Genomic DNA, 14,291 nt, shown 5'->3' on the forward strand with positions numbered 1-14,291 from the left:
ATAATTTGTATGGGAAAACAAAACTTTTTGTGGCACAAATGCGCGGGCTTGTATCGTACAATTGATAAGAAAAATAGTTATTTAAATGTTTGTCGTAGGATGAGGTGATACCTACCTCTAAAAAGTACTAAAACACACGATCCTAATTAATGACTTGTATTTGAAAATGCCACCGTGTCAACATCCCGAACTTGTTATTCTAATTTATGTCTAGTCTAGATTAAGACGTATGCCAGTGAGTATAAAAAATGTATTAATATACATAAACATGTAATTAACCTCGCTCTACTACATCCGCGTATAACAAAACAAATAAACATTTCATATCCCATACCTACCTATTTGGAATAACGCAGGTTTCTTCATAAAACTTTTATCCCTGTTTCACCCCCTATAAGGATTATAGGGCCTTTTCAAGGCAAGAGTGAATCAGTCTATAGGCACTTACAAGGCAGATATGTATCATCCTACCTAGACTGCATCCCACTTAACACCAGGTGCGATTGTGGTCAAATACTTATCTGCCTTGTTATGCTTTAAAAAAATAAAAAAAGTTTTTCTCTTCGAAGAAAAAAAAACACAAAAATGCTTTTGTTTGCGGTAATTATCGTGTTACGACTAAATAACAGACATTCTAAATTGAATATAAACACGTGCCTAATTTTGAATTTAAAACTTGAGCTATAAAGTTAAGTAGGTAAATAAAATATAGAGATTACGTATGACGAGCTTTTGCGTATTTTTTACAATATCATTTTCCCCCACTTTAATATTAGTTGTGCTGCTGAATCAGTGTACGGCAAAATACGTCACTGGGCAGTACGTGCGTGTAAATGCGTACGCGACGAGACCCGCCCTTATTGCGCGACGACGCGCCTGCGTGACGGAGCGAGCGTCTGTTGAGGTAATTATGGAAGCCTTCCACTGGGTTTAATTTCAAAACTATTATTTTAAATAATAGGTTTGAAAAAATTTAATTGCCAAAGGTCGAAATTTAACATTTCGCTTGCTGGGCGACTGCTCTTTCATCTCAGCTACTTAAAGACATTGGGTGAATCTGTCAAAATTGTCAAGTGTAGATAATACGCTGTTAGGGTCAGGTTTAAGTCGGGATAAGTTGACCTTCACTGGTTGGGTTTTTATTGGCTGTCAAGCTGTAGATCCTGGCTACACAAGAGTTGCAGCGGTGGGAACGAGAGAATACTCTGGTGGAATAGTTTAGGTACACAAAAATCTGTTAGTAGAATCTTCACCCCCCACTGTCCCGAAATTTACCCTAGGCTCCGCGCCTACAGGTAAATCCACCGCTGGTTGTTGTTGGCACATTGTTTTGCCAACTTTTTTAAGCTTTTGTTGAAAAGAGAAATCTTTTCAAAAAACCAAATGGATCACTTCAGTATAGTATCAGCGCGACTACTATTTGAGTTGTAGCATATAAAAACTCTGTTTGTAGTCTGAATAGGCCCTCAATCACTTGCGCCACAATGTGATATCATATGAAGCTAGTACGTCAAAACATAATACTGAATAGGCTACATATTGAAGTCATAAATCACTCGGATTTTACCAACAACCTCGTCATAATATGACATAGAGTAGGCGCAATGTCCATGTTTCGCTGAATAATTCAGACAGCTATGATTCGAAAACTACGAGTATATGTATAGTAGCACTGGTGCAACCTAGAGTCTTTTTATAAAGCCTATAAAGTTAACATCATAATCATTGGGGGAGGTCTTTGTTCGTCATGGACGTCCTCTGGCTGAAATGATGATGATGACTGAATGTACGAGTATACTTGACTGAAAAACTTTAGATGGAAACCTAAAAAAAAGTACAAACATCCAAGTAACCATCACCGATGTAACGTATCTCTAGTGCATTACCTATTTTCTGCTATTAATAGATCCCACTTTACTCTGGAAATTACCTGTAGACAAAATAATACTCATTAGCATATTTTTTGTTTAAAATTCTTAACCGCAACTGTTTAGTTAAGTATATTGATTAATTTCATCATGTAAATACACATCGGATGTAAAATTCAAAACACATTACAAAAAAACCCATGCTAGCTTCGATATTTTTCCTCTTCCACAGTGGGTTTATGGACAAACGGTTTTTTCACATAACCATAATTTTGAGCCCAAAAAAACTTGTTTTAGCCAACATGATTTACGAGTAGATGACGTTTAAGCCAATAAATCTGTTTGGAAAGGTCCACACCTTTTCAAGAAGGTGGCTACAAAAAGATAGAAAGAGGAAGGTCTCATATCTACTTGGATGACGAATGCCCGAATTGACATGAAAGTATCCACGAACAAGATGGTCAAAATGGAATAAGATAGCAGCCCATGATTGGGCTGATGAAAGTGACTGAGTTTCTTCCGCCACTTCTTTTCAGCACCAGCCCATATTGTCCCATAGTAGTAGGTAGTAGTAGGGCTAGCTTTATTTGGGACGTGTCAGAAGAAAACAGAAGAAAATGGAAAACTTACCTTTACATTTTCAACTGACTGGGCTTATCCCGTAAGCAGTCTTTCAAAATAACAATCAAATCAAAATATTTATTCAGTATGGAGGCTCTTTCCAGGGCACTTATACCTACACATCCAAAATAAGTTTGTAAGATGGACTGATCCAAATTATCAATAACATAGCCAGGTAAAACAATTTCGTTTGGTATTGGGAGCACATACAATTACCTAAATTGTATTAATTTGCCAGAAAAACAAAACATCGTTAGGCTGTTGTTATGTAGAATTAGTATTCTAACCACAAGATTCTTTTTGAGGGCGTGCTAACGATCTAAACTATTGTAAACAAAGTATTAACGAGATAACTGCAGCGGCTACGTGACGGACATCAGCAATAATTTAATAGCCGTATTATATTAATGACATGTAGAGCCGGCCGGTTCTGTGAGGAATAACAGTCAGTCTACCTTTACTTCAATAGTTTTAGTTTAGTAACAGTATGTTTCAACCTTTTTCATGACGCGACCCCCGTAGTATGAAAAATATTCAGCGACCTTCCGACCGTTTGCTTTTTTTATCATGCGTTTTATAATGTTACAAAGATGTTGTAGGGACCAAATACTATCCATACGCCAGCTACGAAAGGCTACGAAATGGTCCAAACCTTTATTATAACTTTTTTTTTTACTGAGGTAGATTTGCGACCTCTTGCGACCCACAGGTTGAAAAACACTGGTTTAGAACAATAACATGTTATCCTTAGAGGGAAGTAATACCACAAGACATTTAGTCAGAGGGGTTTAATGCCTTTAGTCATCTTTTGTATTAGACAAGGTCAAAGTTAAGAATTTTCTCGCGGTGTTCGAGCTCTGGTCGGTGGAAACAAAAAGAAAATTACTAAATACAGAACGGTGGCTGTCTTAATGTAGTCAACATGGAACAGTTTTTCAAATACATAGGGTACTTCTGAGTTTAGATCACAATCCGGAATTTACTTAGTAATTATTTAAAGTATTCGAGGAAACAGAGGCGGAACGACCACTTTTTTTTACCAGCTACTTCGTCACCTCTCATTGTTATGATACATTCGTTGCTGTAGCTAGAGTCACTGAAGATTGAAATTTTAGGCACGTATTTTGAGTGCGACAATTTGTGTTCAGTTATTGCTTATTGTTTACTATATGGATAGGAAATAAGGCTTTTAATGGAAGCGAAAATTAGTCGGGCAGATGCACCACTGTTTAGCAACACTGGATATAGAAGTTGCCGATGGTGTAACACACCATTCTTTTGAAGAAAGCTGTAAGAGTTTTTCTAAAATACCACAGTGTGGTACTCGATCGATGGCATCAATGATAAATAATTAAAATTCTGTGTGAGGTAGATAAAACCTCTTAAACGGGACTGTATGTCCTCTGGTGAAATAGAGAGCGTCGTGATCCTGCAGTGGACACTGATGATGAACTGTCCAAAGGTCAAGCCATTTCAAAAACTTATTTTCTATAGGTACTACGAATTAACACAGTGCATTAAAGTTAATCAACATAAAAAAGACAAAATCTACGAACCGTGAAAACGTTTATCTTAAGATTACGTCAGTCGATGTAATATTTCGTAGCATTGTCCAAAAATGTGCCAATTGACGGCCTTGGAGCATTTTAGGTACTAGATGCTGCCAAGGTAAGTCTGAAGCAACTATAAATTGATCGGCTTTCTAAAATACTAAAAAGACGCTCTTGGTGATATTTTCATCGTTAGAGTTAGAGACAGAGAAAGTAAAAAATTAAGTTATTCAGTTCATTGGCACAATAAAACATTAAAAAGCTGTTATAGTATCTTTTTCCTCCTGAGACACTTTATAGTCGGGTTGAAATTAAAACCACTTACGTTAGAGCCACTTTCGTCGCTTTCAACTTACGAAGGATCGGGCTTTTGATGATTTTCACGTAGCAATGCTATGCAAGCTGCAGTTGCAGATTCGAATCTTCTAAGGAGCAACAAATTATTAACAATTTTCCTACATCCGGAGGCATCGATGATAACTAATGATTATAGTATCAAAAGTACCAACACATTTCTTAGATTCCTATCAGGGACCTTTATGGCACAGGGCATTCAAAGAAAAAAAAATCTTTTTTCTTGTTCATTTATGTATGTATTATCTTCTATTATGTGCAAACAATATTCTGCTTGTTTTGAGACTTAATAAATTAGTTGGAGAAATGTATCATGACTGACATGGTGACCTATCAACGCACAGCCCAAACCACTGGACGGATCGGACTGAAATTTGACATGCACGTACGAGTAGGCATCCACTAAGAAAGGATTTTACGAACCTCCACCCCTAAGGGGGTAAAAAGGGATCCACGCGTACGAAGTCGCCGGCGGCCGCTAGTCATATCATATTATTCTTTCAGGATGTGCTTCAGAATGTCATCACATACCAAATATTTCGTATAAAAGACAGTATAATTAATGCCAATACCAGTCATAATAATAAAACGTGATTAAAAACGTGACATGCCATACATGTTGTATCCTATACAAAAAAGGTGGCAAATATTTAAGTTCAACAGGTATGGCTCTACATTGTGGATTGACATTGCTTTTATCACATTTGTATGTACATCAGACTGTACATTTTTGTGGAAAAATCGCCCCTATAACAACCATACAAGATGGCACAGTATTTAGCTTTATCTGCCACCCAAGTTCGTGACACCCAAAGTAGCCAAAAAGTTCGCAACACGTCTTTGTTACAATGAGGGTTTTCGCGATTGAAAAATCCGCCAGATGGCAATGCGTAGACGCGAGGTCCATATGCTGCATGATTGGTTATTTTTGACATGACATTGACAGATATGTCAAAATCCTTGTGTTGTCAACTTTTTGGTCAATTTGGGTGTCACGAACTATTTGACACTGACTGTACATGGCGGATATAGATGACCCACGCTGAACTGTCCCACCAAACTCAGGACATGGCAAAAATCGGAACCAGCGATCCGGTATTGACGGTGGCGGGCGCCCCACTGTCAATGTCATGCATAGGACAGTTCAGTATTTTGGAACTATAGCTAACAAGCAGTTAATGGATCCATTATTCTATCTCGAATGGCAAACTGCGACGAGCTGTCTCGTGCATTTGCATACTGTAACTATGGCAGTACTATGTAGTCTATTATGTGCCGTGACGTCATAGTACCGTCCTACAATGTCTATGCCAAGGACGCAAACTAGAGTGCATGAGATGGATGATGCAATAATACATATTCATCGTAATGCAAATATTATTATTACTATTCATACTAACTACTTACTTGAAAAGACAACAATGTTATGAAGGCTCCTGAAAATCGGTCTGAAACACCTTTCAACGTTTTTATTTAAAACTTAATATATTGAACGGGGGAAAAAGGCGAAATAACTAAATGCTACATGACATTATCTTCGAATTAATGTTTGGACCAAGCAGAAATTGGAGTAGGCGGTGCATTTTATAAAAATAATTTCAAATTAAAACCACGCTTTTGAAAATTTCACCCAAAATACTGATTATATTAAACCAGACACGCGGCGATCTGTTTTAATAAATCCTTAAAAAGGACACAATAATGAATTAAATCCTTATTTGTTATTTATCCAATTTTAGTGCTGCTTCGCACTAGCGGTCTCGCGTGATTATAATAGTAGTGTGAAATCTGCGTCAGTAGCAACTCTAATTCTCACAACTACAATGTCAAGGCTACGCGACTCTACGCTATTCGCTATGCATGCCGTAGGCCGTAGCACATCTAATTAATATAGTGCGCTACACTTATTAAAGGTTTTCATCATCATCATCATCATTTCAGCCACAGGACGTCCACTGCTGAACATAGGCCTCCCCCAATGACTTCCACATCGCACGGTTGGTAGCGGCCTGCATCCAGCGCCTTCCTGCTACCTTTATCAGGTTGTCAGTCCACCTTGTGGGTAGACGGTCCTTTAATATTGGTAGATTAAAGCTTTTGGTTGTAGAATAAAATCATGATTATACTGTAAAACCACCACAGAATTCGCTATGCATGCCGTAGCGTGTAATAATGACCTAATTCTTTGGTGAGCTTGACTTCAAACTGTAAGACTTTTCTGGTTCTTAAAATTCGTTGATTTGATCTTGTTATGGCTTCGATTCTTAGATAAAAAATATGCGTTAAAAGTGTAACATAAAACTATCATTTATAAACAAACTAAGCAGAATAACTCTTCTGTGTTTGGTCTCACTCAATATTGACATTTGACACCCAAGACTCAATCTAATGCATGCATAAATGCATGAAAATTGAAATTTAATTGAACTTACAGCTTCGTTCTACTCGAATAAATTTTAAAAATTCACGGTATTCCTACTCTTGTGTCTTGACAGTCACCGTGTTTTTTTCTAAAACAAAACTGAATAGCTGATTATTTTACAAAAACAATCGTGACTAGGATACATTATTATCATTAAATTGTCAACGTACACTCAGCGTCAACTAGTTCTCGACATTTAAAGTAGCCAAAAAGTTCACAACACGTTTTTGTAACAATTGGAATAAACGTGTGTTATCAACTATCAGTAGCAGTGGTAGGGTTAATACTGGGACGTGTGCTTGAATACTTGCAAAAAATAAATGAATTTTATCTTTTAAGCCACTTTGAGTTATCATCATTACTATTTCAGCCATAGGACGTCACTGCTGAACATAGGCCTCCCCCAATCATTTCCACAATGGCCGGTTGGTGGCGGCCTGCATCTAGCGCCTTCCTGTGCTACCTTTATGAAGTCGTCGGTCCACTTTGGGTGTCACAAACTATTTGATGCTGACTGTACCTACATAAGTTTTCCGGTACACGTTAAATAAATTGTCACCTGATTCACCTTATTAGTATCTGTTTTGCCTCGAAACGCTAATAAAACTCTTGTTATTGCAAATAATGTGGTAATCATTACCTTAATGGTGTTTAATCTATTATTATATCCGCTAATATCGTATTATTATTTAATAAATAAGTTTATTATTTTATTGACGCGGAAACGGAAAACTGTCTGGAAAGTTTTTATAAAGAAAATCTTGAGTAAACTGCCCGGAAAATGTTGAAAATGGAAAACTGATGGTCTTTTTTCTATGGAATAAGTGCTTAAACAAAGGATTTTAGAAAACAGATAGAGCTGGTGGAATCTAGAAATATCAATAAAATTGCATGTTTATCGTTCAAAATTATAATTCCTTATGTAATTTCTGTTTGATTGTTAAGTTTAATTTAGAACAATATTATTTTCACGACGCCTTATTAGAGCTCTTAATATCTAGCATTTTTAAGTGTAATTTATTTTCTTGCTATAGCAATAACTGAACTATAGTTATAACTGAAATCTATTTCAGCTTTGATAGATTCACGGATATTTAGTTTTTCGACCATGGAGTTAACCAAATTACCCATAGCACTATTTGGTAGGACCATTGCAAATTTTCTAACCATAGAACTATCCTGTGTAGGACCACAGGCAACGCATGATTTTAAAGTAAGTAATTGTTTCAATTCCATTAATTAAAAACTAATCACAGCCTTGAATCTTTTCTTGGGTGTAAATTAATGCGTACTTGATTTTAATTTGTAGTTTCATAACACGGACGGTCTATGTTTTAGTTCACATGTGGCAGGTTACTTATTTTCCTCATTCCTATGAGATTGCAATCTTGAAACTGACTTGTTATCTATACAAACCCTAACAATATTATAACTAGTATTAAACGTTCTGTTTGTTATTAATCATTTCGAGAATCATCTTGCAAAACATCTACGTGATTTTGCATCTTTATCACTACCTTAAAGAAGAAAAGAGACAAAACTCGAAAATTGCATGTTATTAAACCCTCATTTATAATACGTGTTATGTACGTCGTTAAACCATGACCGTAACAAATTAAAAGGCTTCTTGTTTTGAAACAAGTATAGGCATTAAAGTAAATAGGTCCATCTATTTACTGTTTTTTTGCAATCGTTGCAATTTAATTAAATCAAAGTCAACAAACGTAAGCGTATAGCGTACTTATTACATTATTATTTATATGAAAAGTAAAGGTGAGCTTGTGGTATTTTGATTTAATCAACCTCTGGTTAGTAAGAAAGATAACATACCTAATATTCTGGAATTTCTGGATCAAGACAAGATTTAAAAATTTATTTTTATTTTATTGTACTTATTCATAAAACAAACAGCTTACAATACACCAAAACCAATTACACACATACCTACCTCTGTAACTAAGGGCGAAAGCATTAAAAGAAATAACATTTATAAACAAAAAGAATGTAGAGAAAGAAAAAAAATCTCAAATTATCTCAAAAACCTCAAATCATGTTTCGTGAATCACCTCAGGCCAATCAGCTGTTATTAATAAGTCAAGTAACTGGCAACACCGTAATAATTGTTCGGGGCGGGGCGTAACGGAGCATAATTCATAAACGCGACTGAACTAGTAACCCCGTGTCCTCTTTAGGGGGCGTCCATAAATTACGTGAGTCTTTTAGGGGGGGGGAGGGGGTCAACGAAAACCTCACAAAATCTCACGTGGGGGAGAGGGGGGGTTTCGGAAAATATCACGTAATTTTTCCTACAAGAAATAGAGTAAAATTGACAGAAAACTGGGTTATTGAAGTAAAAAAAATGATTTTTTTTATGATGATAATGACAATTTATTCTAAACCGTCTAATCAAATTAAACTAAAAATGCCTCCATCAGCATTTGTGAACACTAAAGATGCAGAATAAATGTCGAAATTAAGAAAATTCGAAATTTAAAAAAAAACCTCATCGGCATCGCTATTGCGTAAAAAATTGGCCAAGTGCGTGTCGTGCCACGCGCAGTGTAGGGTTCCGTAAGCAATTGCTTGTCTTACTAAACGACTGGAAGCTACGGAACCCTGCACTGCGCGTGGCACGACACTGGGTTACTGATTTTTTTATATAAATCTAATAGACTCGAAGCATAGACATGGCAAAATAGGCATTTTATTAAATATCACGTGAGATTAGGGGGGTGGGGGAGGGGGTCAGGCAAAATCTCACCAAATCTCACCAAGGGGGGCGGGGGGGTTGAAAAATGGCCAAAATTGTCTCACGTAATTTATGGAAGCCCCCTTAGGCATTTATGAGATTGGAATTTAGGTACTTTATAGTTTATACTGATAAGAGAGGTAGCAGAGCCATATAAAATATTAGCTGTACCCGCGACTTCGTACGCGTGGATCCCGTTTCACCCCTTAGGGAATTAATTTTGCAAAATCCTGTCTTAGTGAGCACCTACGTTCTAAAAGGAACCCCCATGCAAAATTTGAGACTCCTAGCACTGGTAGTTTCTGAGATTTCGTGATAAGTGAGTCATGCCCGTTTTCACCATCAACCCCTAATTTTTAAGTGACCCCTATGTAAACAAAATTCCTGTTATTTGTTACCATAGGGGTCACTTAAAAATTAGGGATTGATAGTGAAAACGGGCATCAGTCAGGGTCTCAGGGATCAGATAAAATGGGTTTTTATAATTTGACACACCAAACCAGCACTTTACAATGTGTTTGTGATTAATGAAGATTAACACCATTACGGAATTCCAATAATTTCATAATAATCTCAAGGCATTAAATTACTTCTCTAAAATACTTTAGCCCTGAAAACCTAATTGGTTTTCAATCATCTGTTGAATAAGATTTTGCTTGCTATGAAATATTAAAATGACGTTCTAGGTAGGTACTTTTTCCTAATCTATAAAGAAAGAGCTTTCAAATTCAGCTCAAAAAACTTATGTAAATTCATTGGTGAACTACCCAAGAAGATATCATCAAGTTATTTGTTATTTTTAGTTCCGAATAAATTGCGATGTAGGGAAAATCCATCATTTCTAATGAATCTAACGAGCTGTGTACATAACACATGCGACAAATAGCAAACAAAGCAAGTTTCTGAGAGAGCTGGATCCTAACACCAACATGCCAATCATCTCCGCCAACATTGCAGCCAACATCAAACAAAATAGATTGATTGTTTGCATTTCAATGATGGAAACGTAGCCCGACATAACTACAACATTACGTATTATTACAACTAGCCAATAGGGGCCTTTTTAAGAACACTGGTTTATAACGACATTTCCATGCTAAATGTCAATTTAAACTAGAATTTAACTTTTTGTAATAAAATGGTAGCATAATTTATTTACTGAAGAAGATTTATTTACTATCCCCCAACTTAAGCATTTAAGTTCAAACTTAATAAGAAAATGAGCATGCTTAAGCTAAATATTATAATTCAAAAGCAAGAAGTATGAATTTTAAATGAAAGCTTAAGGCACTCTATCAGTAACTACACAACAGTCATAACTCTGTCAGTTTCAAATAACGTTTTCCCACCTAAACCGCCTGTAAATTTTCATGAATTTTAGTTAAAGACACAGACAGAATCCTGAAAATACACGTTTTGTTGTAAAAATAAGTATTTGTAGTAAGTTGGTGGTGAAATAAAGATCGAAGGTGAGAAATAACCTCAAGTAGGTAAAGCATTATTCATAACAGTGGGGAAGGGTAAATACATAATACGTCAACGCCTTCTACTCGATCAAATGTCAGATCGAGTTGCAGTAATGATTCATTATTAATATTTCCAATTTTACTTTTAATTGGTCAGAATTCCGCCGAACGTAATAAATAACGCACGCGAAAAAATATCTACAATACTAGCTTGTTACTAAGCTAGTTACTAAGTTCACGAATTTGATTTCAAGCCGCTGGAAAATGGAAAAACATATGCATTTTCTTCTTCAATCGTGTGGGTTGAAAAATCTGATTTCAAGTGGCCGGAAATGCTGCCTTAACATGCCGTTAACCTTTCTAAGAATTGCAATTTTCGTAATTATTTTCGACAAATTGATTGAAGCCTGCAATAACGAATCATTTTACAATTTATGTATTTTAAAGCAAGCGATTTAATAACAATAAAGTTTAATGATCTCTCCGTTAACACAAATACAAACACTTCAATACAATACAAATTCACACGCATTAATGACGTCATAAATGGACTTTGTTCTTATAATATTTTCCTTAAGTAATCAAATCATTAAGGGCACACCCACAAATCTAAATTTTCCTTTAAAACGTTAGTATTGAGGTAAATTACTATTACGAAAGCCATGCGTGGGCGTGGCAGGAAAATGCCGTGGAAACTAAGCCCTTATTACGAAATCACACTAAAAACAAAACTAAGTTGATAAAATACGAGCCTAAATGTTAGTAACTTCAAATTCGATTAACTAAAATAAGTAGGGTGCTCGCTCACGTAGGTTGAGACCTACCTTTGAATATATTTTACGAATTCAAATTCGAATTGTCTGTTGCTCCCGAAGAGCACTTTAACATATCCCAACTCCAAGTTCCCAACCCTACCACTACATCGGGACAGTACAGTGGGCCAGTGCTGAGAAGAAGCAGCGCAATAAACTCAGTCACTATTGTCAGCCTTAATAATCACGCAATTTGTTCGCCCTTCTGGCTTCTAAAATAGGGACTTTCGTAGTTTTCTAGTCAATTATTTGTCTACAGATAGGTGTATAATTTTTATTTGTATTCACAGCTTGATACAACCCAACTTTGAAATGTAGATGTCATTTCAAGATCTCTATCAACGCGAGATTTCCCTGCAATGTCCATGCATACATTATGTATGAGTCATTTGCATAACTGCACAGTGCACCGGCGCACTGTAAAGGCACTAAAATAGTAGGCTCGTTTTATAAATATTTGATAAAGTTCTTATTTCTCTCCATATAAATGCCGTGCTTCTGTATGAGTTACATTAACGGAAAGTTTTATGATTATTATTAAGGTATCAAGTTTCTGCAAGAAAAACGCAATAAGAGTCAAGTCCGTAATTATCATGAACCAGTGAAAGTACGAACATTACAATAGATTCGTCGATTTTTCATACAAATTAAAAGCTGATTATCAGCCGATAAATCTGAAGCACCTGAGGGGACTCAAAATTACATTACTTCATGGAACTCTACAATTTGATTTCTATGGTGTCTCGATTCGCTGATACTTGAAAAGTTTTATCACCATATAACTGTGATCGAATCAGAAATGAGGAGATCCGTAGGAGAACCAAAGTAACCGACATAGCTCGCAGAATTGCTAAAATCAAGTGGCAGTGGGCGGGGCACATAGCTCGTAGAGACGATGGCCGTTGGGGCAGGAAAGTTCTCGAGTGGCGACCACGGGCTGGAAAACGTAGCGTGGGCAGGCCTCCTACTAGGTGGACCGACGATCTGGTAAAGGTCGCGGGAAGAGCCTGGATGCGGGCAGCGCAGGACCGTTCATTGTGGAAAACCTTGGGGGAGGCCTTTGTCCAGCAGTGGACGTCATTTGGCTGAAACGAACGAACTGTGATGAGCATACTTTGTGTGTTTTAATTATGATGTTTATTCATCTGTAACACAGAGGCGTATGAGGAATTTTAATACATATACCGCGTTATTAAATGACAATCTAAAAGATTAGTTTTATTGATTTGTTGTATTTGATTAGGTGTGGTATGCTATAATGACTGTGTTATCCATTAGTTATGCTTACGAGTATTTGCTCATGTAGTATGTAATGTAACAAAAATTCAGCGAAGAACTATGATTAATTTCCATGCCTGTTTTTAAAATTTTCATAAATTAACCTTGAAAATTACATATTATGTTCGTAGTCTTCAGTCTTATTTGGTACAGAATGATCCTAAGGGTATTACTACTTACAAATGATCAGTAAATTGATTATTAAATAATTTAATTACAAATTACTAGAACCACTTAAAAAAAGTTGCTGACACTTTTTGATGCATTGAAATGACGGAGCCTAGGTTACAAAATTGCGGGATGACATTTCAATACCACGAACGTGACGTGACGTAGAGTCGCACAAAATTCAAGAAATATAAAAGGGAGATTCTTCTGTACGTAATTGCATTATAATAACTAACCTCTTTCGCAGGGAAATTGAGCTGCCTTAATAATCGTGCGCTAGTTAACGGACTCAGGCTGATCGATTTCTTGAAATTTTCTTACGATGTTATTTACTTGGCAATGTTTATTGATTGGCTCGGCTCGTAATACTACCTGCTTTCGAGTAATTGGTTATTTATTTGTGTAATAAGATTATAATATTATAACTAACTGAAAGTAAAACAACAATTTGCTGTGAGTTGTTAGCTAACAAGCGTTAGTTGTAAGTATTAACATTTTCTCGAAGTTCTGAGTTATTCTATTTAGACAGATTTACCTAATCCAATCTTTGTCCAGCAGTGGACGTCTTTCGGCTGAAACGAACGAACGAACGAACCTAATCCAAGCCAGGCTGGTGGTCGAACCCTGAACTTCTGGATGACTACTAAATACTGACGGCCGATGGGGCAGCAATGTTCTAGAGTGGAGGCCGCGTAACGGAAAACGTAGCATAGGACGTCCACCCCAAGGTGGCCCGACGACATCATAAAGGTAGCAAGCAGGAAGGCGCTGGATGCAGGCCGCTACCAACCGGGCATCATGGAAAGCATTTGGGGAGGCCTATGTTCAGCAGTGGACGTCCTATGGCTGAGATGATGATGATGACACTACAAAGATGGCAATAGAAATCCACATGTTAGCTGGACGGAAACACAATGACGGCAGATCATGCATACCTTTGTAATCTTACACGATTTAGTAATAAACATTTGAAACAAAATTTTATATGCAAGCGACAAACCAT

General features: G+C 36.6%; 1 protein-coding gene across 2 annotated transcripts in view; it reads right to left on the bottom strand.

Annotated features, from left to right (window-relative positions):
* Positions 1-14,291, bottom strand: part of LOC135077394 (facilitated trehalose transporter Tret1) — a 56,227-nt gene that overhangs the window by 29,959 nt on the left and 11,977 nt on the right. The gene's annotated exons all lie outside the window — the stretch shown is intronic.

Source organism: Ostrinia nubilalis, chromosome 13, assembly GCF_963855985.1.
Source record: "Ostrinia nubilalis chromosome 13, ilOstNubi1.1, whole genome shotgun sequence".
Taxonomy (NCBI): Eukaryota; Metazoa; Arthropoda; class Insecta; order Lepidoptera; family Crambidae; genus Ostrinia; species Ostrinia nubilalis.